A 24,037-nucleotide genomic window follows, 5' to 3' on the forward strand; every position below is an offset into this window, starting at 1 on the left:
GGTATTTTATTTAGCAAAATATAAATCAAGAAGTATGAAGCAGACAATACAAAAAGCATGATATTGATGTCAGTGGTAGCTTTCAAGCCCTTTTTTGTACAAAGAATAGTGTGCTATTTTCTTTCTATATAAAAACATAATGGATTGATGCATTTTTGAATGGTGGAAATTGAAACAGAGTTTTGCAGTGGGTGTTAATCTGATTCTTAAGTCATTCTCTTCTCATGCAACAAGGAAGAGGAAATAGTAGAACCAATAAAGAAAGGAAGAACTATGTCAGAAGTGGGATTTGAACCCACGCCTCCAGAGGAGACTGCGACCAAAGACCACTCGGCCATCCTGACATATAGCTATCGCACTATTTTTAAGAAAAATTTAATATTATGAAGTGAAATTTGTGAATCTTGCACAAACTGGCTACTTTGTTTAGCTTATGGGATTGATTGGATCCTATTTTAATGTACCCAAGTGGGGTTTATGTTCATGACCAATACAAAGAACATGACATTGATCTCTTTGGTAGGTTTCAGGACCCTATTTTTAAAGAGAAAACAGTGTGATCTTTTCTTGATACATAGCAAAATTGTGGATTGATTGATACATTTTTTTCCATGGTGGAATTGGAAACAGAATTTTGCAGAGAGTGTTCATCTAATTCTTAAGTCATTCTTTTTTCATGCAACAAGGAAGAAGAATTGAAGAACAAATAAGAAAAGAAAGAGTCCTGTCAGAAGTGGGATTTGAACCCACGCCTCCAGAGGAGACTGCGACCTGAACGCAGCGCCTTAGACCGCTCGGCCATCCTGACATATATCACACTATTTTTTTAAAAGTGATATAGTACGAAATCCCCTCTCCAACGATACAATGGTCATATTGTATAAACTATTGATTTAAAGACTGTATCATTTGCTTTTCCATTCATTTTGAAAGTGGTTCTAATGTATAAAGTAGGATTTATTTTCTCTTTTGAGGATTAGAATTCAAATGCCCAGAGTTTGTTTGCTGATGCATTTTCACTCACTGTTGAGTAAAATTTGTGAAGATTGCACAAACTGGCTACTTCCTTTAGCTTGTGGGATTCATTGGATTCTATTATAATGAAACCAAGTGGGGTTTATTTTCATGACCAATGGCTTAGAAGAGCAGTTTTCTTAAGTAAGAAAAAGGCCTCCCAAATTCTTAATTTGGGAGGTATTTTATTTAGCAAAATATAAATCAAGAAGTATGGAGCAGACAATACAAAAAGCATGATATTGATGTCAGTGGTAGCTTTCAAGCCCTTTTTTGTACAAAGAATAGTGTGCTATTTTCTTTCTATATAAAAACATAATTGATTGATGCATTTTTGAATGGTGGAAATTGAAACAGAGTTTTGCAGTGGGTGTTAATCTGATTCTTAAGTCATTCTCTTCTCATGCAACAAGGAAGAGGAAATAGTAGAACCAATAAAGAAAGGAAGAACTATGTCAGAAGTGGGATTTGAACCCACGCCTCCAGAGGAGACTGCGACCTGAACGCAGCGCCATAGACCACTCGGCCATCCTGACATATACCTATTGCACTATTTTTAAGAAAAATTTAATATTATGAAGTGAAATATGTGAATCTTGCACAAACTGGCTACTTTGTTTAGCTTATGGGATTGATTGGATCCTATTTTAATGTACCCAAGTGGGGTTTATGTTCATGACCAATACAAAGAACATGACATTGATCTCTTTGGTAGGTTTCAGGCCCCTATTTTGACAGAGAAAACAGTGTGATCTTTTCTTGATACATAGCAAAATTGTGGATAGATTGATACATTTTTTACATGGTGGAATTGGAAACAGAATTTTGCAGAGAGTGTTCATCTAATTCTTAAGTCATTCTTTTTTCATGCAACAAGGAAGAAGAATTGAAGAACAAATAAGAAAAGAAAGAGTCATGTCAGACGTGGGATTTAAACCCACGCCTCCAGAGGAGACTGCGACCTGAACGCAGCGCCTTAGACCGCTCGGCTATCCTGACATATATCACACTAACTTTTTAAAAAGTGATATAGTACGAAATCCCCTCTCTAACGATACAATGGTCATATTGTAGAAACTATTGATTTAAAGACTGTATCAATTGCTTTTCCATTCATTTTGAAAGTGGTTCTAATGTATAAAGTAGGATTTATTTTCTCTTTTGAGGATTAGAATTCAAATGCCCAGAGTTTGTTTGCTGATGCATTTTCACTCACTGTTGAGTAAAATTTGTGAAGATTGCACAAACTGGCTACTTCCTTTAGCTTGTGGGATTTATTGGATTATATTATAATAAACCCAAGTGGGGTTTATTTTCATGACCAATGGCTTAGAAGAGCAGTTTTCTTAAGTTAGAAAAAGGCCTCCCAAATTCTTAATTTGGGAGGTATTTTATTTAGCAAAATATAAATCAAGAAGTATGAAGCAGACAATACAAAAAGCATGATATTGATGTCAGTGGTAGCTTTCAAGCCCTTTTTTGTACAAAGAATAGTGTGCTATTTTCTTTCTATATAAAAACATAATGGATTGATGCATTTTTGAATGGTGGAAATTGAAACAGAGTTTTGCAGTGGGTGTTAATCTGATTCTTAAGTCATTCTCTTCTCATGCAACAAGGAAGAGGAAATAGTAGAACCAATAAAGAAAGGAAGAACTATGTCAGAAGTGGGATTTAAACCCACGCCTCCAGAGGAGACTGCGACCTGAACGCAGCGCCATAGACCACTCGGCCATCCTGACATATACCTATCGCACTATTTTTAAGAAAAATTTAATATTATGAAGTGAAATTTGTGAATCTTGCACAAACTGGCTACTTTGTTTAGCTTATGATATTGATTGGATCCTATTTTAATGTACCCAAGTGGGGTTTATGTTCATGACCAATACAAAGAACATGACATTGATCTCTTTGGTAGGTTTCAGGCCCCTATTTTGACAGAGAAAACAGTGTGATCTTTTCTTGATACATAGCAAAATTGTGGATTGATTGATACATTTTTTCCATGGTGGAATTGGAAACAGAATTTTGCAGAGAGTCTTCATCTAATTCTTAAGTCATTCTTTTTTCATGCAACAAGGAAGAAGAATTGAAGAACAAATAAGAAAAGAAAGAGTCATGTCAGAAGTGGGATTTGAACCCACGCCTCCAGAGGAGACTGCGACCTGAACGCAGCGCCTTAGACCGCTCGGCCATCCTGACATATATCACTTTACATTTTTAAAAAGTGATATAGTACGAAATCCCCTCTCTAACGATACAATGGTCATATTGTAGAAACTATTGATTTAAAGACTGTATCAACTGCTTTTCCATTCATTTTGAAAGTGGTTCTAATGTATAAAGTAGGATTTCTTTTCTCTTTTGAGGATTAGAATTCAAATGCCCAGAGTTTGTTTGCTGATGCATTTTCACTCACTGTTGAGTAAAATTTGTGAAGATTGCACAAACTGGCTACTTCATTTAGCTTGTGGGATTCATTGGATTCTATTATAATGAACCCAAGTGGGGTTTATTTTCATGACCAATGGCTTAGAAGAGCAGTTTTCTTAAGTTAGAAAAATGCCTCCCAAATTCTTAATTTGGGAGGTATTTTATTTAGCGAAATATAAATCAAGAAGTATGGAGCAGATAATACAAAAAGCATGATATTGATGTCAGTGGTAGGTTTCAAGCCCTTATTTGTACAAAGAATAGTGTGCTATTTTCTTGCTATATAAAAATATAATGGATTGATGCCTTTTTGAATGGTGGAAATTGAAACAGAGTTTTGCAGTGGGTGTTAATCTGATTCTTAAGTCATTCTCTTCTCATGCAAAAAGGAAAAGGAAATAGTAGAACCAATAAAGAAAGGAAGAACTATGTCAGAAGTGGGATTTGAACCCACGCCTCCAGAGGAGACTGCGACCAAAGACCACTCGGCCATCCTGACATATAGCTATCGCACTATTTTTAAGAAAAATGTAATATTATGAAGTGAAATTTGTGAATCTTGCACAAACTGGCTACTTTGTTTAGCTTATGGGATTGATTGGATCCTATTTTAATGTACCCAAGTGGGGTTTATGTTCATGACCAATACAAAGAACATGACATTGATCTCTTTGGTAGGTTTCAGGACCCTATTTTTAAAGAGAAAACAGTGTGATCTTTTCTTGATACATAGCAAAATTGTGGATTGATTGATACATTTTTTTCCATGGTGGAATTGTAAACAGAATTTTGCAGAGAGTCTTCATCTAATTCTTAAGTCATTCTTTTTTCATGCAACAAGGAAGAAGAATTGAAGAACAAATAAGAAAATAAAGGGTCATGTCAGAAGTGGGATTTGAACCCTCGCCTCCAGAGGAGACTGCGACCTGAACGCAGCGCCTTAGACAGCTCGGCCATCCTGACATATATCACATTAACTTTTTAAAAAGTGATATAGTACGAAATCCCCTCTCTAACGATACAATGGTCATATTGTAGAAACTATTGATTTAAAGACTGTATCAACTGCTTTTCCATTCATTTTGAAAGTGGTTCTAATGTATAAAGTAGGATTTCTTTTCTCTTTTGAGGATTAGAATTCAAATGCCCAGAGTTTGTTTGCTGATGCATTTTCACTCACTGTTGAGTAAAATTTGTGAAGATTGCACAAACTGGCTACTTCATTTAGCTTGTGGGATTCATTGGATTCTATTATAATGAACCCAAGTGGGGTTTATTTTCATGACCAATGGCTTAGAAGAGCAGTTTTCTTAAGTTAGAAAAATGCCTCCCAAATTCTTAATTTGGGAGGTATTTTATTTAGCGAAATATAAATCAAGAAGTATGGAGCAGATAATACAAAAAGCATGATATTGATGTCAGTGGTAGGTTTCAAGCTCTTATTTGTACAAAGAATAGTGTGCTATTTTCTTGCTATATAAAAATATAATGGATTGATGCCTTTTTGAATGGTAGAAATTGAAACAGAGTTTTGCAGTGGGTGTTAATCTGATTCTTAAGTCATTCTTGAATGACTAGAATGAACCCTAGAATGTCTGTGTGCGTGTGTACAATGTGGTAGAGAATATTGATTGTAAGCTCCACTGGGGCAGATACAGATGTCAATGTTCAACTATACTCTGTAAAGCGCTGAGTAATATGTGTGCGCTATATAAGAAACTTAATAATTCTCTTCTCATGCAAAAAGGAAAAGGAAATAGTAGAACCAATAAAGAAAGGAAGAACTATGTCAGAAGTGGGATATGAACCCACGCCTCCAGAGGAGACTGCGACCAAAGACCACTCGGCTATCCTGACATATAGCTATCGCAATATTTTTAAGAAAAATTTTATATTATGAAGTGAAATTTGTGAATCTTGCACAAACTGGCTACTTTGTTTAGCTTATGGGATTGATTGGATCCTATTTTAATGTACCCAAGTGGGGTTTATGTTCATGACCAATACAAAGAACATGACATTGATCTCTTTGGTAGGTTTCAGGCCCCTATTTTTAAAGAGAAAACAGTGTGATCTTTTCTTGATACATAGCAAAATTGTGGATTGATTGATACATTTTTTTCCATGGTGGAATTGGAAACAGAATTTTGCAGAGAGTGTTCATCTAATTCTTAAGTCATTCTTTTTTCATGCAACAAGGAAGAAGAATTGAAGAACAAATAAGAAAAGATAGAGTCCTGTCAGCAGTGGGATTTGAACCCACGCTTCCAGAGGAGACTGCGACCTGAACGCAGCGCCTTAGACCGCTCGGCCATCCTGACATATATCACACTAATTTTTTAAAAGTGATATAGTACGAAATCCCCTCTCCAACGATACAATGGTCATATTGTAGAAACTATTGATTTAAAGACTGTATCAATTGCTTTTCCATTCATTTTGAAAGTGGTTCTAATGTATAAAGTAGGATTTATTTTCTCTTTTGAGGATTAGAATTCAAATGCCCAGAGTTTGTTTGCTGATGCATTTTCACTCACTGTTGAGTAAAATTTGTGAAGATTGCACAAACTGGCTACTTCCTTTAGCTTGTGGGATTCATTGGATTCTATTAAAATGAACCCAAGTGGGGTTTATTTTCATGACCAATGGCTTAGAAGAGCAGTTTTCTTAAGTTAGAAAAAGGCCTCCCAAATTCTTAATTTGGGAGGTATTTTATTTAGCAAAATATAAATCAAGAAGTATGAAGCAGACAATACAAAAAGCATGATATTGATGTCAGTGGTAGCTTTCAAGCCCTTTTTTGTACAAAGAATAGTGTGCTATTTTCTTTCTATATAAAAACATAATGGATTGATGCATTTTTGAATGGTGGAAATTGAAACAGAGTTTTGCAGTGGGTGTTAATCTGATTCTTAAGTCATTCTCTTCTCATGCAACAAGGAAGAGGAAATAGTAGAACCAATAAAGAAAGGAAGAACTATGTCAGAAGTGGGATTTGAACCCACGCCTCCAGAGGAGACTGCGACCAAAGACCACTCGGCCATCCTGACATATAGCTATCGCACTATTTTTAAGAAAAATTTAATATTATGAAGTGAAATTTGTGAATCTTGCACAAACTGGCTACTTTGTTTAGCTTATGGGATTGATTGGATCCTATTTTAATGTACCCAAGTGGGGTTTATGTTCATGACCAATACAAAGAACATGACATTGATCTCTTTGGTAGGTTTCAGGACCCTATTTTTAAAGAGAAAACAGTGTGATCTTTTCTTGATACATAGCAAAATTGTGGATTGATTGATACATTTTTTTCCATGGTGGAATTGTAAACAGAATTTTGCAGAGAGTGTTCATCTAATTCTTAAGTCATTCTTTTTTCATGCAACAAGGAAGAAGAATTGAAGAACAAATAAGAAAAGAAAGAGTCCTGTCAGAAGTGGGATTTGAACCCACGCCTCCAGAGGAGACTGCGACCTGAACGCAGCGCCTTAGACCGCTCGGCCATCCTGACATATATCACACTATTTTTTTAAAAGTGATATAGTACGAAATCCCCTCTTCAACGATACAATGGTCATATTGTATAAACTATTGATTTAAAGACTGTATCATTTGCTTTTCCATTCATTTTGAAAGTGGTTCTAATGTATAAAGTAGGATTTATTTTCTCTTTTGAGGATTAGAATTCAAATGCCCAGAGTTTGTTTGCTGATGCATTTTCACTCACTGTTGAGTAAAATTTGTGAAGATTGCACAAACTGGCTACTTCCTTTAGCTTGTGGGATTCATTGGATTCTATTATAATGAACCCAAGTGGGGTTTATTTTCATGACCAATGGCTTAGAAGAGCAGTTTTCTTAAGTAAGAAAAAGGCCTCCCAAATTCTTAATTTGGGAGGTATTTTATTTAGCAAAATATAAATCAAGAAGTATGGAGCAGACAATACAAAAAGCATGATATTGATGTCAGTGGTAGCTTTCAAGCCCTTTTTTGTACAAAGAATAGTGTGCTATTTTCTTTCTATATAAAAACATAATGGATTGATGCATTTTTGAATGGTGGAAATTGAAACAGAGTTTTGCAGTGGGTGTTAATCTGATTCTTAAGTCATTCTCTTCTCATGCAACAAGGAAGAGGAAATAGTAGAACCAATAAAGAAAGGAAGAACTATGTCAGAAGTGGGATTTGAACCCACGCCTCCAGAGGAGACTGCGACCTGAACGCAGCGCCATAGACCACTCGGCCATCCTGACATATACCTATTGCACTATTTTTAAGAAAAAATTAATATTATGAAGTGAAATTTGTGAATCTTGCACAAACTGGCTACTTTGTTTAGCTTATGGGATTGATTGGATCCTATTTTAATGTACCCAAGTGGGGTTTATGTTCATGACCAATACAAAGAACATGACATTGATCTCTTTGGTAGGTTTCAGGCCCCTATTTTGACAGAGAAAACAGTGTGATCTTTTCTTGATACATAGCAAAATTGTGGATTGATTGATACATTTTTTCCATGGTGGAATTGTAAACAGAATTTTGCAGAGAGTCTTCATCTAATTCTTAAGTCATTCTTTTTTCATGCAACAAGGAAGAAGAATTGAAGAACAAATAAGAAAAGAAAGAGTCATGTCAGAAGTGGGATTTGAACCCACGCCTCCAGAGGAGACTGCGACCTGAACGCAGCGCCTTAGACAGCTCAGCCATCCTGACATATATCACATTAACTTTTTAAAAAGTGATATAGTACGAAATCCCCTCTCTAACGATACAATGGTCATATTGTAGAAACTATTGATTTAAAGACTGTATCAACTGCTTTTCCATTCATTTTGAAAGTGGTTCTAATGTATAAAGTAGGATTTCTTTTCTCTTTTGAGGATTAGAATTCAAATGCCCAGAGTTTGTTTGCTGATGCATTTTCACTCACTGTTGAGTAAAATTTGTGAAGATTGCACAAACTGGCTACTTCATTTAGCTTGTGGGATTCATTGGATTCTATTATAATGAACCCAAGTGGGGTTTATTTTCATGACCAATGGCTTAGAAGAGCAGTTTTCTTAAGTTAGAAAAATGCCTCCCAAATTCTTAATTTGGGAGGTATTTTATTTAGCGAAATATAAATCAAGAAGTATGGAGCAGATAATACAAAAAGCATGATATTGATGTCAGTGGTAGGTTTCAAGCCCTTATTTGTACAAAGAATAGTGTGCTATTTTCTTGCTATATAAAAATATAATGGATTGATGCCTTTTTGAATGGTGGAAATTGAAACAGAGTTTTGCAGTGGGTGTTAATCTGATTCTTAAGTCATTCTTGAATGACTAGAATGAACCCTAGAATGTCTGTGTGCGTGTGTACAATGTGGTAGAGAATATAGATTGTAAGCTCCACTGGGGCAGATACAGATGTCAATGTTCAACTATACTCTGTAAAGCGCTGAGTAATATGTGTGCGCTATATAAGAAACTTAATAATTCTCTTCTCATGCAAAAAGGAAAAGGAAATAGTAGAACCAATAAAGAAAGGAAGAACTATGTCAGAAGTGGGATATGAACCCACGCCTCCAGAGGAGACTGCGACCAAAGACCACTCGGCCATCCTGACATATAGCTATCGCAATATTTTTAAGAAAAATTTTATATTATGAAGTGAAATTTGTGAATCTTGCACAAACTGGCTACTTTGTTTAGCTTATGGGATTGATTGGATCCTATTTTAATGTACCCAAGTGGGGTTTATGTTCATGACCAATACAAAGAACATGACATTGATCTCTTTGGTAGGTTTCAGGCCCCTATTTTTAAAGAGAAAACAGTGTGATCTTTTCTTGATACATAGCAAAATTGTGGATTGATTGATACATTTTTTTCCATGGTGGAATTGGAAACAGAATTTTGCAGAGAGTGTTCATCTAATTCTTAAGTCATTCTTTTTTCATGCAACAAGGAAGAAGAATTGAAGAACAAATAAAGTCCTGTCAGAAGTGGGATTTGAACCCACGCTTCCAGAGGAGACTGCGACCTGAACGCAGCGCCTTAGACCGCTCGGCCATCCTGACATATATCACACTAATTTTTTAAAAGTGATATAGTACGAAATCCCCTCTCCAACGATACAATGGTCATATTGTAGAAACTATTGATTTAAAGACTGTATCAATTGCTTTTCCATTCATTTTGAAAGTGGTTCTAATGTATAAAGTAGGATTTATTTTCTCTTTTGAGGATTAGAATTCAAATGCCCAGAGTTTGTTTGCTGATGCATTTTCACTCACTGTTGAGTAAAATTTGTGAAGATTGCACAAACTGGCTACGTCCTTTAGCTTGTGGGATTCATTGGATTCTATTAAAATGAACCCAAGTGGGGTTTATTTTCATGACCAATGGCTTAGAAGAGCAGTTTTCTTAAGTTAGAAAAAGGCCTCCCAAATTCTTAATTTGGGAGGTATTTTATTTAGCAAAATATAAATCAAGAAGTATGGAGCAGACAATACAAAAAGCATGATATTGATGTCAGTGGTAGCTTTCAAGCCCTTTTTTGTACAAAGAATAGTGTGCTATTTTCTTTCTATATAAAAACATAATGGATTGATGCATTTTTGAATGGTGGAAATTGAAACAGAGTTTTGCAGTGGGTGTTAATCTGATTCTTAAGTCATTCTCTTCTCATGCAACAAGGAAGAGGAAATAGTAGAACCAATAAAGAAAGGAAGAACTATGTCAGAAGTGGGATTTGAACCCACGCCTCCAGAGGAGACTGCGACCTGAACGCAGCGCCATAGACCACTCGGCCATCCTGACATATACCTATCGCACTATTTTTAAGAAAAATTAATATTATGAAGTGAAATTTGTGAATCTTGCACAAACTGGCTACTTTGTTTAGCTTATGGGATTGATTGGATCCTATTTTAATGTACCCAAGTGGGGTTTATGTTCATGACCAATACAAAGAACATGACATTGATCTCTTTGGTAGGTTTCAGGCCCCTATTTTGACAGAGAAAACAGTGTGATCTTTTCTTGATACATAGCAAAATTGTGGATTGATTGATACATTTTTTACATGGTGGAATTGGAAACAGAATTTTGCAGAGAGTGTTCATCTAATTCTTAAGTCATTCTTTTTTCATGCAACAAGGAAGAAGAATTGAAGAACAAATAAGAAAAGAAAGAGTCATGTCAGAAGTGGGATTTGAACCCACGCCTCCAGAGGAGACTGCGACCTGAACGCAGCGCCTTAGACCGCTCAGCCATCCTGACATATATCACACTAGCTTTTTAAAAAGTGATATAGTACGAAATCCCCTCTCTAACGATACAATGGTCATATTGTAGAAACTATTGATTTAAAGACTGTATCAACTGCTTTTCCATTCATTTTGAAAGTGGTTCTAATGTATAAAGTAGGATTTATTTTCTCTTTTGAGGATTAGAATTCAAATGCCCAGAGTTTGTTTGCTGATGCATTTTCACTCACTGTTGAGTAAAATTTGTGAAGATTGCACAAACTGGCTACTTCATTTAGCTTGTGGGATTCATTGGATTGTATTATAATGAACCCAAGTTGGGTTTATTTTCATGACCAATGGCTTAGAAGAGCAGTTTTCTTAAGTTAGAAAAATGCCTCCCAAATTCTTAATTTGGGAGGTATTTTATTTAGCGAAATATAAATCAAGAAGTATGGAGCAGATAATACAAAAAGCATGATATTGATGTCAGTGGTAGGTTTCAAGCCCTTATTTGTACAAAGAATAGTGTGCTATTTTCTTGCTATATAAAAATATAATGGATTGATGCCTTTTTGAATGGTGGAAATTGAAACAGAGTTTTGCAGTGGGTGTTAATCTGATTCTTAAGTCATTCTATTCTCATGCAACAAGGAAAAGGAAATAGTAGAACCAATAAAGAAAGGAAGAACTATGTCAGAAGTGGGATTTGAACCCACACCTCCAGAGGAGACTGCGACCATAGACCACTCGGCCATCCTGACATATACCTATCGCCCTATTATTAGGAAAAATGTAATATTATGAAGTGAAATTTGTGAAAGTTGCACAAACTGGCTACTTTGTTTAGCTTATGGGATTGATTGGATCCTATTTTAATGTACCCAAGTGGGGTTTATGTTCATGACCAATACAAAGAACATGACATTGATCTCTTTGGTAGGTTTCAGGCCCCTATTTTTAAAGAGAAAACAGTGTGATCTTTTCTTGATACATAGCAAAATTGTGGATTGATCGATACATTTTTTTCCATGGTGGAATTGGAAACAGAATTTTGCAGAGAGTGTTCATCTAATTCTTAAGTCATTCTTTTTTCATGCAACAAGGAAGAAGAATTGAAGAACAAATAAGAAAAGAAAGAGTCCTGTCAGAAGTGGGATTTGAACCCACGCCTCCAGAGGAGACTGCGACCTGAACGCAGCGCCTTAGACCACTCGGCCATCCTGACATATATCACACAAATTTTTGAAAAGTGATATAGTACGAAATCCCCTCTCCAACGATACAATGGTCATATTGTATAAACATTTGATTTAAAGACTGTATCAATTGCTTTTCCATTCATTTTGAAAGTGGTTCTAATGTATAAAGTAGGATTTATTTTCTCTTTTGAGGATTAGAATTCAAATGCCCAGAGTTTGTTTGCTAATGCATTTTCACTCACTGTTGAGTAAAATTTGTGGAGAATGCACAAACTGGCTACTTCATTTAGCTTGTGGGATTCATTGGATTCTATTATAATGAACCCAAGTGGGGTTTATTTTCATGACCAATGGCTTAGAAGAGCAGTTTTCTTAAGTTAGAAAAATGCCTCCCAAATTCTTAATTTGGGAGGTATTTTATTTAGCAAAATATAAATCAAGAAGTATGAAGCAGACAATACAAAAAGCATGATAATGATGTCAGTGGTAGGTTTCAAGCCCTTATTTGTACAAAGAATAGTGTGCTATTTTCTTGCTATATAAAAATATAATGGATTGATGCCTTTTTGAATGGTGGAAATTTAAACAGAGTTTTGCAGTGGGTGTTAATCTGATTCTTAAGTCATTCTCTTCTCATGCAAAAAGGAAAAGGAAATAGTAGAACCAATAAAGAAAGGAAGAACTATGTCAGAAGTGGGATTTGAACCCACGCCTCCAGAGGAGACTGCGACCAAAGACCACTCGGCCATCCTGACATATAGCTATCGCACTATTTTTAAGAAAAATGTAATATTATGAAGTGAAATTTGTGAATCTTGCACAAACTGGCTACTTTGTTTAGCTTATGGGATTGATTGGATCCTATTTTAATGTACCCAAGTGGGGTTTATGTTCATGACCAATACAAAGAACATGACATTGATCTCTTTGGTAGGTTTCAGGACCCTATTTTTAAAGAGAAAACAGTGTGATCTTTTCTTGATACATAGCAAAATTGTGGATTGATTGATACATTTTTTTCCATGGTGGAATTGTAAACAGAATTTTGCAGAGAGTCTTCATCTAATTCTTAAGTCATTCTTTTTTCATGCAACAAGGAAGAAGAATTGAAGAACAAATAAGAAAATAAAGGATCATGTCAGAAGTGGGATTTGAACCCTCGCCTCCAGAGGAGACTGCGACCTGAACGCAGCGCCTTAGACAGCTCGGCCATCCTGACATATATCACATTAACTTTTTAAAAAGTGATATAGTACGAAATCCCCTCTCTAACGATACAATGGTCATATTGTAGAAACTATTGATTTAAAGACTGTATCAACTGCTTTTCCATTCATTTTGAAAGTGGTTCTAATGTATAAAGTAGGATTTCTTTTCTCTTTTGAGGATTAGAATTCAAATGCCCAGAGTTTGTTTGCTGATGCATTTTCACTCACTGTTGAGTAAAATTTGTGAAGATTGCACAAACTGGCTACTTCATTTAGCTTGTGGGATTCATTGGATTCTATTATAATGAACCCAAGTGGGGTTTATTTTCATGACCAATGGCTTAGAAGAGCAGTTTTCTTAAGTTAGAAAAATGCCTCCCAAATTCTTAATTTGGGAGGTATTTTATTTAGCGAAATATAAATCAAGAAGTATGGAGCAGATAATACAAAAAGCATGATATTGATGTCAGTGGTAGGTTTCAAGCTCTTATTTGTACAAAGAATAGTGTGCTATTTTCTTGCTATATAAAAATATAATGGATTGATGCCTTTTTGAATGGTGGAAATTGAAACAGAGTTTTGCAGTGGGTGTTAATCTGATTCTTAAGTCATTCTTGAATGACTAGAATGAACCCTAGAATGTCTGTGTGCGTGTGTACAATGTGGTAGAGAATATAGATTGTAAGCTCCACTGGGGCAGATACAGATGTCAATGTTCAACTATACTCTGTAAAGCGCTGAGTAATATGTGTGCGCTATATAAGAAACTTAATAATTCTCTTCTCATGCAAAAAGGAAAAGGAAATAGTAGAACCAATAAAGAAAGGAAGAACTATGTCAGAAGTGGGATATGAACCCACGCCTCCAGAGGAGACTGCGACCAAAGACCACTCGGCTATCCTGACATATAGCTATCGCAATATTTTTAAGAAAAATTTTATATTATGAAGTGAAATTTGTGAATCTTGCACAAACTGGCTACTTTGTTTAGCTTATGGGATTGATTGGATCCTATTTTAATGTACCCAAGTGGGGTTTATGTTCATGACCAATACAAAGAACATGACATTGATCTCTTTGGTAGGTTTCAGGCCCCTATTTTTAAAGAGAAAACAGTGTGATCTTTTCTTGATACATAGCAAAATTGTGGATTGATTGATACATTTTTTTCCATGGTGGAATTGGAAACAGAATTTTGCAGAGAGTGTTCATCTAATTCTTAAGTCATTCTTTTTTCATGCAACAAGGAAGAAGAATTGAAGAACAAATAAGAAAATATAGAGTCCTGTCAGCAGTGGGATTTGAACCCACGCTTCCAGAGGAGACTGCGACCTGAACGCAGCGCCTTAGACCGCTCGGCCATCCTGACATATATCACACTAATTTTTTAAAAGTGATATAGTACGAAATCCCCTCTCCAACGATACAATGGTCATATTGTAGAAACTATTGATTTAAAGACTGTATCAATTGCTTTTCCATTCATTTTGAAAGTGGTTCTAATGTATAAAGTAGGATTTATTTTCTCTTTTGAGGATTAGAATTCAAATGCCCAGAGTTTGTTTGCTGATGCATTTTCACTCACTGTTGAGTAAAATTTGTGAAGATTGCACAAACTGGCTACTTCCTTTAGCTTGTGGGATTCATTGGATTCTATTAAAATGAACCCAAGTGGGGTTTATTTTCATGACCAATGGCTTAGAAGAGCAGTTTTCTTAAGTTAGAAAAAGGCCTCCCAAATTCTTAATTTGGGAGGTATTTTATTTAGCAAAATATAAATCAAGAAGTATGAAGCAGACAATACAAAAAGCATGATATTGATGTCAGTGGTAGCTTTCAAGCCCTTTTTTGTACAAAGAATAGTGTGCTATTTTCTTTCTATATAAAAACATAATGGATTGATGCATTTTTGAATGGTGGAAATTGAAACAGAGTTTTGCAGTGGGTGTTAATCTGATTCTTAAGTCATTCTCTTCTCATGCAACAAGGAAGAGGAAATAGTAGAACCAATAAAGAAAGGAAGAACTATGTCAGAAGTGGGATTTGAACCCACGCCTCCAGAGGAGACTGCGACCAAAGACCACTCGGCCATCCTGACATATAGCTATCGCACTATTTTTAAGAAAAATTTAATATTATGAAGTGAAATTTGTGAATCTTGCACAAACTGGCTACTTTGTTTAGCTTATGGGATTGATTGGATCCTATTTTAATGTACCCAAGTGGGGTTTATGTTCATGACCAATACAAAGAACATGACATTGATCTCTTTGGTAGGTTTCAGGACCCTATTTTTAAAGAGAAAACAGTGTGATCTTTTCTTGATACATAGCAAAATTGTGGATTGATTGATACATTTTTTTCCATGGTGGAATTGGAAACAGAATTTTGCAGAGAGTGTTCATCTAATTCTTAAGTCATTCTTTTTTCATGCAACAAGGAAGAAGAATTGAAGAACAAATAAGAAAAGAAAGAGTCCTGTCAGAAGTGCGATTTGAACCCACGCCTCCAGAGGAGACTGCGACCTGAACGCAGCGCCTTAGACCGCTCGGCCATCCTGACATATATCACACTAATTTTTTAAAAGTGATATAGTACGAAATCCCCTCTCCAACGATACAATGGTCATATTGTATAAACTATTGATTTAAAGACTGTATCATTTGCTTTTCCATTCATTTTGAAAGTGGTTCTAATGTATAAAGTAGGATTTATTTTCTCTTTTGAGGATTAGAATTCAAATGCCCAGAGTTTGTTTGCTGATGCATTTTCACTCACTGTTGAGTAAAATTTGTGAAGATTGCACAAACTGGCTACTTCCTTTAGCTTGTGGGATTCATTGGATTCTATTATAATGAAACCAAGTGGGGTTTATTTTCATGACCAATGGCTTAGAAGAGCAGTTTTCTTAAGTAAGAAAAAGGCCTCCCAAATTCTTAATTTGGGAGGTATTTTATTTAGCAAAATATAAATCAAGAAGTATGGAGCAGACAATACAAAAAGCATGATATTGATGTCAGTGGTAGCTTTCAAGCCCTTTTTTGTACAAAGAATAGTGTGCTATTTTCTTTCTATATAAAAACATAATTGATTGATGCATTTTTGAATGGTGGAAATTGAAACAGAGTTTTGCAGTGGGTGTTAATCTGATTCTTAAGTCATTCTCTTCTCATGCAACAAGGAAGAGGAAATAGTAGAACCAATAAAGAAAGGAAGAACTATGTCAGAAGTGGGATTTGAACCCACGCCTCCAGAGGAGACTGCGACCTGAACGCAGCGCCATAGACCACTCGGCCATCCTGACATATACCTATTGCACTATTTTTAAGAAAAATTTAATATTATGAAGTGAAATATGTGAATCTTGCACAAACTGGCTACTTTGTTTAGCTTATGGGATTGATTGGATCCTATTTTAATGTACCCAAGTGGGGTTTATGTTCATGACCAATACAAAGAACATGACATTGATCTCTTTGGTAGGTTTCAGGCCCCTATTTTGACAGAGAAAACAGTGTGATCTTTTCTTGATACATAGCAAAATTGTGGATAGATTGATACATTTTTTACATGGTGGAATTGGAAACAGAATTTTGCAGAGAGTGTTCATCTAATTCTTAAGTCATTCTTTTTTCATGCAACAAGGAAGAAGAATTGAAGAACAAATAAGAAAAGAAAGAGTCATGTCAGAAGTGGGATTTGAACCCACGCCTCCAGAGGAGACTGCGACCTGAACGCAGCGCCTTAGACCGCTCGGCTATCCTGACATATATCACACTAACTTTTTAAAAAGTGATATAGTACGAAATCCCCTCTCTAACGATACAATGGTCATATTGTAGAAACTATTGATTTAAAGACTGTATCAATTGCTTTTCCATTCATTTTGAAAGTGGTTCTAATGTATAAAGTAGGATTTATTTTCTCTTTTGAGGATTAGAATTCAAATGCCCAGAGTTTGTTTGCTGATGCATTTTCACTCACTGTTGAGTAAAATTTGTGAAGATTGCACAAACTGGCTACTTCCTTTAGCTTGTGGGATTCATTGGATTATATTATAATAAACCCAAGTGGGGTTTATTTTCATGACCAATGGCTTAGAAGAGCAGTTTTCTTAAGTTAGAAAAAGGCCTCCCAAATTCTTAATTTGGGAGGTATTTTATTTAGCAAAATATAAATCAAGAAGTATGAAGCAGACAATACAAAAAGCATGATATTGATGTCAGTGGTAGCTTTCAAGCCCTTTTTTGTACAAAGAATAGTGTGCTATTTTCTTTCTATATAAAAACATAATGGATTGATGCATTTTTGAATGGTGGAAATTGAAACAGAGTTTTGCAGTGGGTGTTAATCTGATTCTTAAGTCATTCTCTTCTCATGCAACAAGGAAGAGGAAATAGTAGAACCAATAAAGAAAGGAAGAACTATGTCAGAAGTGGGATTTAAACCCACGCCTCCAGAGGAGACTGCGACCTGAACGCAGCGCCATAGACCACTCGGCCATCCTGACATATACCTATCGCACTATTTTTAAGAAAAATTTAATATTATGAAGTGAAATTTGTGAATCTTGCACAAACTGGCTACTTTGTTTAGCTTATGATATTGATTGGATCCTATTTTAATGTACCCAAGTGGGGTTTATGTTCATGACCAATACAAAGAACATGACATTGATCTCTTTGGTAGGTTTCAGGCCCCTATTTTGACAGAGAAAACAGTGTGATCTTTTCTTGATACATAGCAAAATTGTGGATTGATTGATACATTTTTTCCATGGTGGAATTGGAAACAGAATTTTGCAGAGAGTCTTCATCTAATTCTTAAGTCATTCTTTTTTCATGCAACAAGGAAGAAGAATTGAAGAACAAATAAGAAAAGAAAGAGTCATGTCAGAAGTGGGATTTGAACCCACGCCTCCAGAGGAGACTGCGACCTGAACGCAGCGCCTTAGACCGCTCGGCCATCCTGACATATATCACTTTACATTTTTAAAAAGTGATATAGTACGAAATCCCCTCTCTAACGATACAATGGTCATATTGTAGAAACTATTGATTTAAAGACTGTATCAACTGCTTTTCCATTCATTTTGAAAGTGGTTCTAATGTATAAAGTAGGATTTCTTTTCTCTTTTGAGGATTAGAATTCAAATGCCCAGAGTTTGTTTGCTGATGCATTTTCACTCACTGTTGAGTAAAATTTGTGAAGATTGCACAAACTGGCTACTTCATTTAGCTTGTGGGATTCATTGGATTCTATTATAATGAACCCAAGTGGGGTTTATTTTCATGACCAATGGCTTAGAAGAGCAGTTTTCTTAAGTTAGAAAAATGCCTCCCAAATTCTTAATTTGGGAGGTATTTTATTTAGCGAAATATAAATCAAGAAGTATGGAGCAGATAATACAAAAAGCATGATATTGATGTCAGTGGTAGGTTTCAAGCCCTTATTTGTACAAAGAATAGTGTGCTATTTTCTTGCTATATAAAAATATAATGGATTGATGCCTTTTTGAATGGTGGAAATTGAAACAGAGTTTTGCAGTGGGTGTTAATCTGATTCTTAAGTCATTCTCTTCTCATGCAAAAAGGAAAAGGAAATAGTAGAACCAATAAAGAAAGGAAGAACTATGTCAGAAGTGGGATTTGAACCCACGCCTCCAGAGGAGACTGCGACCAAAGACCACTCGGCCATCCTGACATATAGCTATCGCACTATTTTTAAGAAAAATGTAATATTATGAAGTGAAATTTGTGAATCTTGCACAAACTGGCTACTTTGTTTAGCTTATGGGATTGATTGGATCCTATTTTAATGTACCCAAGTGGGGTTTATGTTCATGACCAATACAAAGAACATGACATTGATCTCTTTGGTAGGTTTCAGGACCCTATTTTTAAAGAGAAAACAGTGTGATCTTTTCTTGATACATAGCAAAATTGTGGATTGATTGATACATTTTTTTCCATGGTGGAATTGTAAACAGAATTTTGCAGAGAGTCTTCATCTAATTCTTAAGTCATTCTTTTTTCATGCAACAAGGAAGAAGAATTGAAGAACAAATAAGAAAATAAAGGGTCATGTCAGAAGTGGGATTTGAACCCTCGCCTCCAGAGGAGACTGCGACCTGAACGCAGCGCCTTAGACAGCTCGGCCATCCTGACATATATCACATTAACTTTTTAAAAAGTGATATAGTACGAAATCCCCTCTCTAACGATACAATGGTCATATTGTAGAAACTATTGATTTAAAGACTGTATCAACTGCCTTTCCATTCATTTTGAAAGTGGTTCTAATGTATAAAGTAGGATTTCTTTTCTCTTTTGAGGATTAGAATTCAAATGCCCAGAGTTTGTTTGCTGATGCATTTTCACTCACTGTTGAGTAAAATTTGTGAAGATTGCACAAACTGGCTACTTCATTTAGCTTGTGGGATTCATTGGATTCTATTATAATGAACCCAAGTGGGGTTTATTTTCATGACCAATGGCTTAGAAGAGCAGTTTTCTTAAGTTAGAAAAATGCCTCCCAAATTCTTAATTTGGGAGGTATTTTATTTAGCGAAATATAAATCAAGAAGTATGGAGCAGATAATACAAAAAGCATGATATTGATGTCAGTGGTAGGTTTCAAGCTCTTATTTGTACAAAGAATAGTGTGCTATTTTCTTGCTATATAAAAATATAATGGATTGATGCCTTTTTGAATGGTGGAAATTGAAACAGAGTTTTGCAGTGGGTGTTAATCTGATTCTTAAGTCATTCTTGAATGACTAGAATGAACCCTAGAATGTCTGTGTGCGTGTGTACAATGTGGTAGAGAATATAGATTGTAAGCTCCACTGGGGCAGATACAGATGTCAATGTTCAACTATACTCTGTAAAGCGCTGAGTAATATGTGTGCGCTATATAAGAAACTTAATAATTCTCTTCTCATGCAAAAAGGAAAAGGAAATAGTAGAACCAATAAAGAAAGGAAGAACTATGTCAGAAGTGGGATATGAACCCACGCCTCCAGAGGAGACTGCGACCAAAGACCACTCGGCTATCCTGACATATAGCTATCGCAATATTTTTAAGAAAAATTTTATATTATGAAGTGAAATTTGTGAATCTTGCACAAACTGGCTACTTTGTTTAGCTTATGGGATTGATTGGATCCTATTTTAATGTACCCAAGTGGGGTTTATGTTCATGACCAATACAAAGAACATGACATTGATCTCTTTGGTAGGTTTCAGGCCCCTATTTTTAAAGAGAAAACAGTGTGATCTTTTCTTGATACATAGCAAAATTGTGGATTGATTGATACATTTTTTTCCATGGTGGAATTGGAAACAGAATTTTGCAGAGAGTGTTCATCTAATTCTTAAGTCATTCTTTTTTCATGCAACAAGGAAGAAGAATTGAAGAACAAATAAGAAAAGATAGAGTCCTGTCAGCAGTGGGATTTGAACCCACGCTTCCAGAGGAGACTGCGACCTGAACGCAGCGCCTTAGACCGCTCGGCCATCCTGACATATATCACACTAATTTTTTAAAAGTGATATAGTACGAAATCCCCTCTCCAACGATACAATGGTCATATTGTAGAAACTATTGATTTAAAGACTGTATCAATTGCTTTTCCATTCATTTTGAAAGTGGTTCTAATGTATAAAGTAGGATTTATTTTCTCTTTTGAGGATTAGAATTCAAATGCCCAGAGTTTGTTTGCTGATGCATTTTCACTCACTGTTGAGTAAAATTTGTGAAGATTGCACAAACTGGCTACTTCCTTTAGCTTGTGGGATTCATTGGATTCTATTAAAATGAACCCAAGTGGGGTTTATTTTCATGACCAATGGCTTAGAAGAGCAGTTTTCTTAAGTTAGAAAAAGGCCTCCCAAATTCTTAATTTGGGAGGTATTTTATTTAGCAAAATATAAATCAAGAAGTATGAAGCAGACAATACAAAAAGCATGATATTGATGTCAGTGGTAGCTTTCAAGCCCTTTTTTGTACAAAGAATAGTGTGCTATTTTCTTTCTATATAAAAACATAATGGATTGATGCATTTTTGAATGGTGGAAATTGAAACAGAGTTTTGCAGTGGGTGTTAATCTGATTCTTAAGTCATTCTCTTCTCATGCAACAAGGAAGAGGAAATAGTAGAACCAATAAAGAAAGGAAGAACTATGTCAGAAGTGGGATTTGAACCCACGCCTCCAGAGGAGACTGCGACCAAAGACCACTCGGCCATCCTGACATATAGCTATCACACTATTTTTAAGAAAAATTTAATATTATGAAGTGAAATTTGTGAATCTTGCACAAACTGGCTACTTTGTTTAGCTTATGGGATTGATTGGATCCTATTTTAATGTACCCAAGTGGGGTTTATGTTCATGACCAATACAAAGAACATGACATTGATCTCTTTGGTAGGTTTCAGGACCCTATTTTTAAAGAGAAAACAGTGTGATCTTTTCTTGATACATAGCAAAATTGTGGATTGATTGATACATTTTTTTCCATGGTGGAATTGGAAACAGAATTTTGCAGAGAGTGTTCATCTAATTCTTAAGTCATTCTTTTTTCATGCAACAAGGAAGAAGAATTGAAGAACAAATAAGAAAAGAAAGAGTCCTGTCAGAAGTGGGATTTGAACCCACGCCTCCAGAGGAGACTGCGACCTGAACGCAGCGCCTTAGACCACTCGGCCATCCTGACATATATCACACAAATTTTTGAAAAGTGATATAGTACGAAATCCCCTCTCCAACGATACAATGGTCATATTGTATAAACATTTGATTTAAAGACTGTATCAATTGCTTTTCCATTCATTTTGAAAGTGGTTCTAATGTATAAAGTAGGATTTATTTTCTCTTTTGAGGATTAGAATTCAAATGCCCAGAGTTTGTTTGCTAATGCATTTTCACTCACTGTTGAGTAAAATTTGTGGAGAATGCACAAACTGGCTACTTCATTTAGCTTGTGGGATTCATTGGATTCTATTATAATGAACCCAAGTGGGGTTTATTTTCATGACCAATGGCTTAGAAGAGCAGTTTTCTTAAGTTAGAAAAATGCCTCCCAAATTCTTAATTTGGGAGGTATTTTATTTAGCAAAATATAAATCAAGAAGTATGAAGCAGACAATACAAAAAGCATGATAATGATGTCAGTGGTAGCTTTCAAGCCCTTATTTGTACAAAGAATAGTGTGCTATTTTCTTGCTATATAAAAATATAATGGATTGATGCCTTTTTGAATGGTGGAAATTTAAACAGAGTTTTGCAGTGGGTGTTAATCTGATTCTTAAGTCATTCTCTTCTCATGCAACAAGGAAGAGGAAATAGTAGAACCAATAAAGAAAGGAAGAACTATGTCAGAAGTGGGATTTGAACCCACGCCTCCAGAGGAGACTGCGTCCTGAACGCAGCGCCATAGACCACTCGGCCATCCTGACATATACCTATTGCACTATTTTTAAGAAAAATTTAATATTATGAAGTGAAATTTGTGAATCTTGCACAAACTGGCTACTTTGTTTAGCTTATGGGATTGATTGGATCCTATTTTAATGTACCCAAGTGGGATTTATGTTCATGACCAATACAAAGAACATGACATTGATCTCTTTGGTAGGTTTCAGGCCCCTATTTTGACTGAGAAAACAGTGTGATCTTTTCTTGATAAATAGCAAAATTGTGGATTGATTGATACATTTTTTACATGGTGGAATTGGAAACAGAATTTTGCAGAGAGTGTTCATCTAATTCTTAAGTCATTCTTTTTTCATGCAACAAGGAAGAAGAATTGAAGAACAAATAAGAATAGATAGAGTCATGTCATAAGTGGGATTTGAACCCGCGCCTCCAGAGGAGACTGCGAACTGAACGCAGCGCCTTAGACCGCTCGGCCATCCTGACATATATCGCACTAACTTTTTAAAAAGTGATATAGTACGAAATCCCCTCTCTAACGATACAATGGTCATATTGTAGAAACTATTGATTTAAAGACTGTATCAATTGCTTTTCCATTCATTTTGAAAGTGATTCTAATGTATAAAGTAGGTTTTATTTTCTCTTTTGAGGATTAGAATTCAAATGCCCAGAGTTTGTTTGCTGATGCATTTTCACTCACTGTTGAGTAAAATTTGTGAAGATTGCACAAACTGGCTACTTCCTTTAGCTTGTGGGATTCATTGGATTCTATTATAATGAACCCAAGTGGGGTTTATTTTCATGACCAATGGCTTAGAAGAGCAGTTTTCTTAAGTTAGAAAAATGCCTCCCAAATTCTTAATTTGGGAGGTATTTTATTTAGCGAAATATAAATCAAGAAGTATGGAGCAGATAATACAAAAAGCATGATATTGATGTCAGTGGTAGGTTTCAAGCCCTTATTTGTACAAAGAATAGTGTGCTATTGTCTTGCTATATAAAAATATAATGGATTGATGCCTTTTTGAATGGTGGAAATTGAAACAGAGTTTTGCAGTTGGTGTTAATCTGATTCTTAAGTCATTCTCTTCTCATGCAAAAAGGAAGAGGAAATAGTAGAACCAATAAAGAAAGGAAGAACTATGTCAGAAGTGGGATTTGAACCCACGCCTCCAGAGGAGACTGCGACCTGAACGCAGCGCCATAGACCACTCGGCCATCCTGACATATAGCTATCGCACTATTTTTAAGAAAAATTTAATATTATGAAGTGAAATTTGTGAATCTTGCACAAACTGGCTACTTTGTTTAGCTTATGGGATTGATTGGATCCTATTTTAATGTACCCAAGTGGGGTTTATGTTCATGACCAATACAAAGAACATGACATTGATCTCTTTGGTAGGTTTCAGGCCCCTATTTTGACAGAGAAAACAGTGTGATCTTTTCTTGATACATAGCAAAATTGTGGATTGATTGATACATTTTTTTCCATGGTGG

The 24,037-nt window shown here is 35.5% G+C and overlaps 23 non-coding genes across 23 annotated transcripts; all 23 read right to left on the bottom strand.

Annotated features, from left to right (window-relative positions):
* Positions 1 to 725: 725 nt before the first annotated feature.
* TRNAL-CAG (transfer RNA leucine (anticodon CAG)) lies at positions 726 to 808 on the bottom strand. The gene has a single exon. It is a non-coding gene; the product is annotated as a tRNA-Leu (tRNA).
* A 659-nt stretch (positions 809 to 1,467) lies between these two features.
* Positions 1,468 to 1,550, bottom strand: TRNAL-CAG (transfer RNA leucine (anticodon CAG)). The gene has a single exon. It is a non-coding gene; the product is annotated as a tRNA-Leu (tRNA).
* A 380-nt stretch (positions 1,551 to 1,930) lies between these two features.
* On the bottom strand, positions 1,931 to 2,013 carry TRNAL-CAG (transfer RNA leucine (anticodon CAG)). The gene has a single exon. It is a non-coding gene; the product is annotated as a tRNA-Leu (tRNA).
* A 660-nt stretch (positions 2,014 to 2,673) lies between these two features.
* On the bottom strand, positions 2,674 to 2,756 carry TRNAL-CAG (transfer RNA leucine (anticodon CAG)). Its single transcript has one exon. It is a non-coding gene; the product is annotated as a tRNA-Leu (tRNA).
* A 380-nt stretch (positions 2,757 to 3,136) lies between these two features.
* TRNAL-CAG (transfer RNA leucine (anticodon CAG)) lies at positions 3,137 to 3,219 on the bottom strand. The gene has a single exon. It is a non-coding gene; the product is annotated as a tRNA-Leu (tRNA).
* A 2,469-nt stretch (positions 3,220 to 5,688) lies between these two features.
* TRNAL-CAG (transfer RNA leucine (anticodon CAG)) lies at positions 5,689 to 5,771 on the bottom strand. Its single transcript has one exon. It is a non-coding gene; the product is annotated as a tRNA-Leu (tRNA).
* A 1,110-nt stretch (positions 5,772 to 6,881) lies between these two features.
* TRNAL-CAG (transfer RNA leucine (anticodon CAG)) lies at positions 6,882 to 6,964 on the bottom strand. The gene has a single exon. It is a non-coding gene; the product is annotated as a tRNA-Leu (tRNA).
* Positions 6,965 to 7,623: 659 nt separating this feature from the next.
* Positions 7,624 to 7,706, bottom strand: TRNAL-CAG (transfer RNA leucine (anticodon CAG)). The gene has a single exon. It is a non-coding gene; the product is annotated as a tRNA-Leu (tRNA).
* A 380-nt stretch (positions 7,707 to 8,086) lies between these two features.
* TRNAL-CAG (transfer RNA leucine (anticodon CAG)) lies at positions 8,087 to 8,169 on the bottom strand. Its single transcript has one exon. It is a non-coding gene; the product is annotated as a tRNA-Leu (tRNA).
* A 1,265-nt stretch (positions 8,170 to 9,434) lies between these two features.
* Positions 9,435 to 9,517, bottom strand: TRNAL-CAG (transfer RNA leucine (anticodon CAG)). Its single transcript has one exon. It is a non-coding gene; the product is annotated as a tRNA-Leu (tRNA).
* A 659-nt stretch (positions 9,518 to 10,176) lies between these two features.
* TRNAL-CAG (transfer RNA leucine (anticodon CAG)) lies at positions 10,177 to 10,259 on the bottom strand. The gene has a single exon. It is a non-coding gene; the product is annotated as a tRNA-Leu (tRNA).
* A 379-nt stretch (positions 10,260 to 10,638) lies between these two features.
* Positions 10,639 to 10,721, bottom strand: TRNAL-CAG (transfer RNA leucine (anticodon CAG)). The gene has a single exon. It is a non-coding gene; the product is annotated as a tRNA-Leu (tRNA).
* A 1,111-nt stretch (positions 10,722 to 11,832) lies between these two features.
* Positions 11,833 to 11,915, bottom strand: TRNAL-CAG (transfer RNA leucine (anticodon CAG)). The gene has a single exon. It is a non-coding gene; the product is annotated as a tRNA-Leu (tRNA).
* A 2,468-nt stretch (positions 11,916 to 14,383) lies between these two features.
* Positions 14,384 to 14,466, bottom strand: TRNAL-CAG (transfer RNA leucine (anticodon CAG)). The gene has a single exon. It is a non-coding gene; the product is annotated as a tRNA-Leu (tRNA).
* Positions 14,467 to 15,576: 1,110 nt separating this feature from the next.
* Positions 15,577 to 15,659, bottom strand: TRNAL-CAG (transfer RNA leucine (anticodon CAG)). Its single transcript has one exon. It is a non-coding gene; the product is annotated as a tRNA-Leu (tRNA).
* A 659-nt stretch (positions 15,660 to 16,318) lies between these two features.
* On the bottom strand, positions 16,319 to 16,401 carry TRNAL-CAG (transfer RNA leucine (anticodon CAG)). The gene has a single exon. It is a non-coding gene; the product is annotated as a tRNA-Leu (tRNA).
* Positions 16,402 to 16,781: 380 nt separating this feature from the next.
* Positions 16,782 to 16,864, bottom strand: TRNAL-CAG (transfer RNA leucine (anticodon CAG)). The gene has a single exon. It is a non-coding gene; the product is annotated as a tRNA-Leu (tRNA).
* A 660-nt stretch (positions 16,865 to 17,524) lies between these two features.
* TRNAL-CAG (transfer RNA leucine (anticodon CAG)) lies at positions 17,525 to 17,607 on the bottom strand. Its single transcript has one exon. It is a non-coding gene; the product is annotated as a tRNA-Leu (tRNA).
* Positions 17,608 to 17,987: 380 nt separating this feature from the next.
* On the bottom strand, positions 17,988 to 18,070 carry TRNAL-CAG (transfer RNA leucine (anticodon CAG)). The gene has a single exon. It is a non-coding gene; the product is annotated as a tRNA-Leu (tRNA).
* A 2,469-nt stretch (positions 18,071 to 20,539) lies between these two features.
* TRNAL-CAG (transfer RNA leucine (anticodon CAG)) lies at positions 20,540 to 20,622 on the bottom strand. The gene has a single exon. It is a non-coding gene; the product is annotated as a tRNA-Leu (tRNA).
* Positions 20,623 to 21,732: 1,110 nt separating this feature from the next.
* Positions 21,733 to 21,815, bottom strand: TRNAL-CAG (transfer RNA leucine (anticodon CAG)). The gene has a single exon. It is a non-coding gene; the product is annotated as a tRNA-Leu (tRNA).
* Positions 21,816 to 22,474: 659 nt separating this feature from the next.
* Positions 22,475 to 22,557, bottom strand: TRNAL-CAG (transfer RNA leucine (anticodon CAG)). The gene has a single exon. It is a non-coding gene; the product is annotated as a tRNA-Leu (tRNA).
* Positions 22,558 to 23,680: 1,123 nt separating this feature from the next.
* Positions 23,681 to 23,763, bottom strand: TRNAL-CAG (transfer RNA leucine (anticodon CAG)). Its single transcript has one exon. It is a non-coding gene; the product is annotated as a tRNA-Leu (tRNA).
* Between the last annotated feature and the right edge of the window lie 274 nt (positions 23,764 to 24,037).

The sequence above is a fragment of the Crinia signifera genome, chromosome 1 (genome assembly GCF_055691185.1).
Source record: "Crinia signifera chromosome 1, ASM5569118v1, whole genome shotgun sequence".
NCBI classification, from domain to species: Eukaryota; Metazoa; Chordata; class Amphibia; order Anura; family Myobatrachidae; genus Crinia; species Crinia signifera.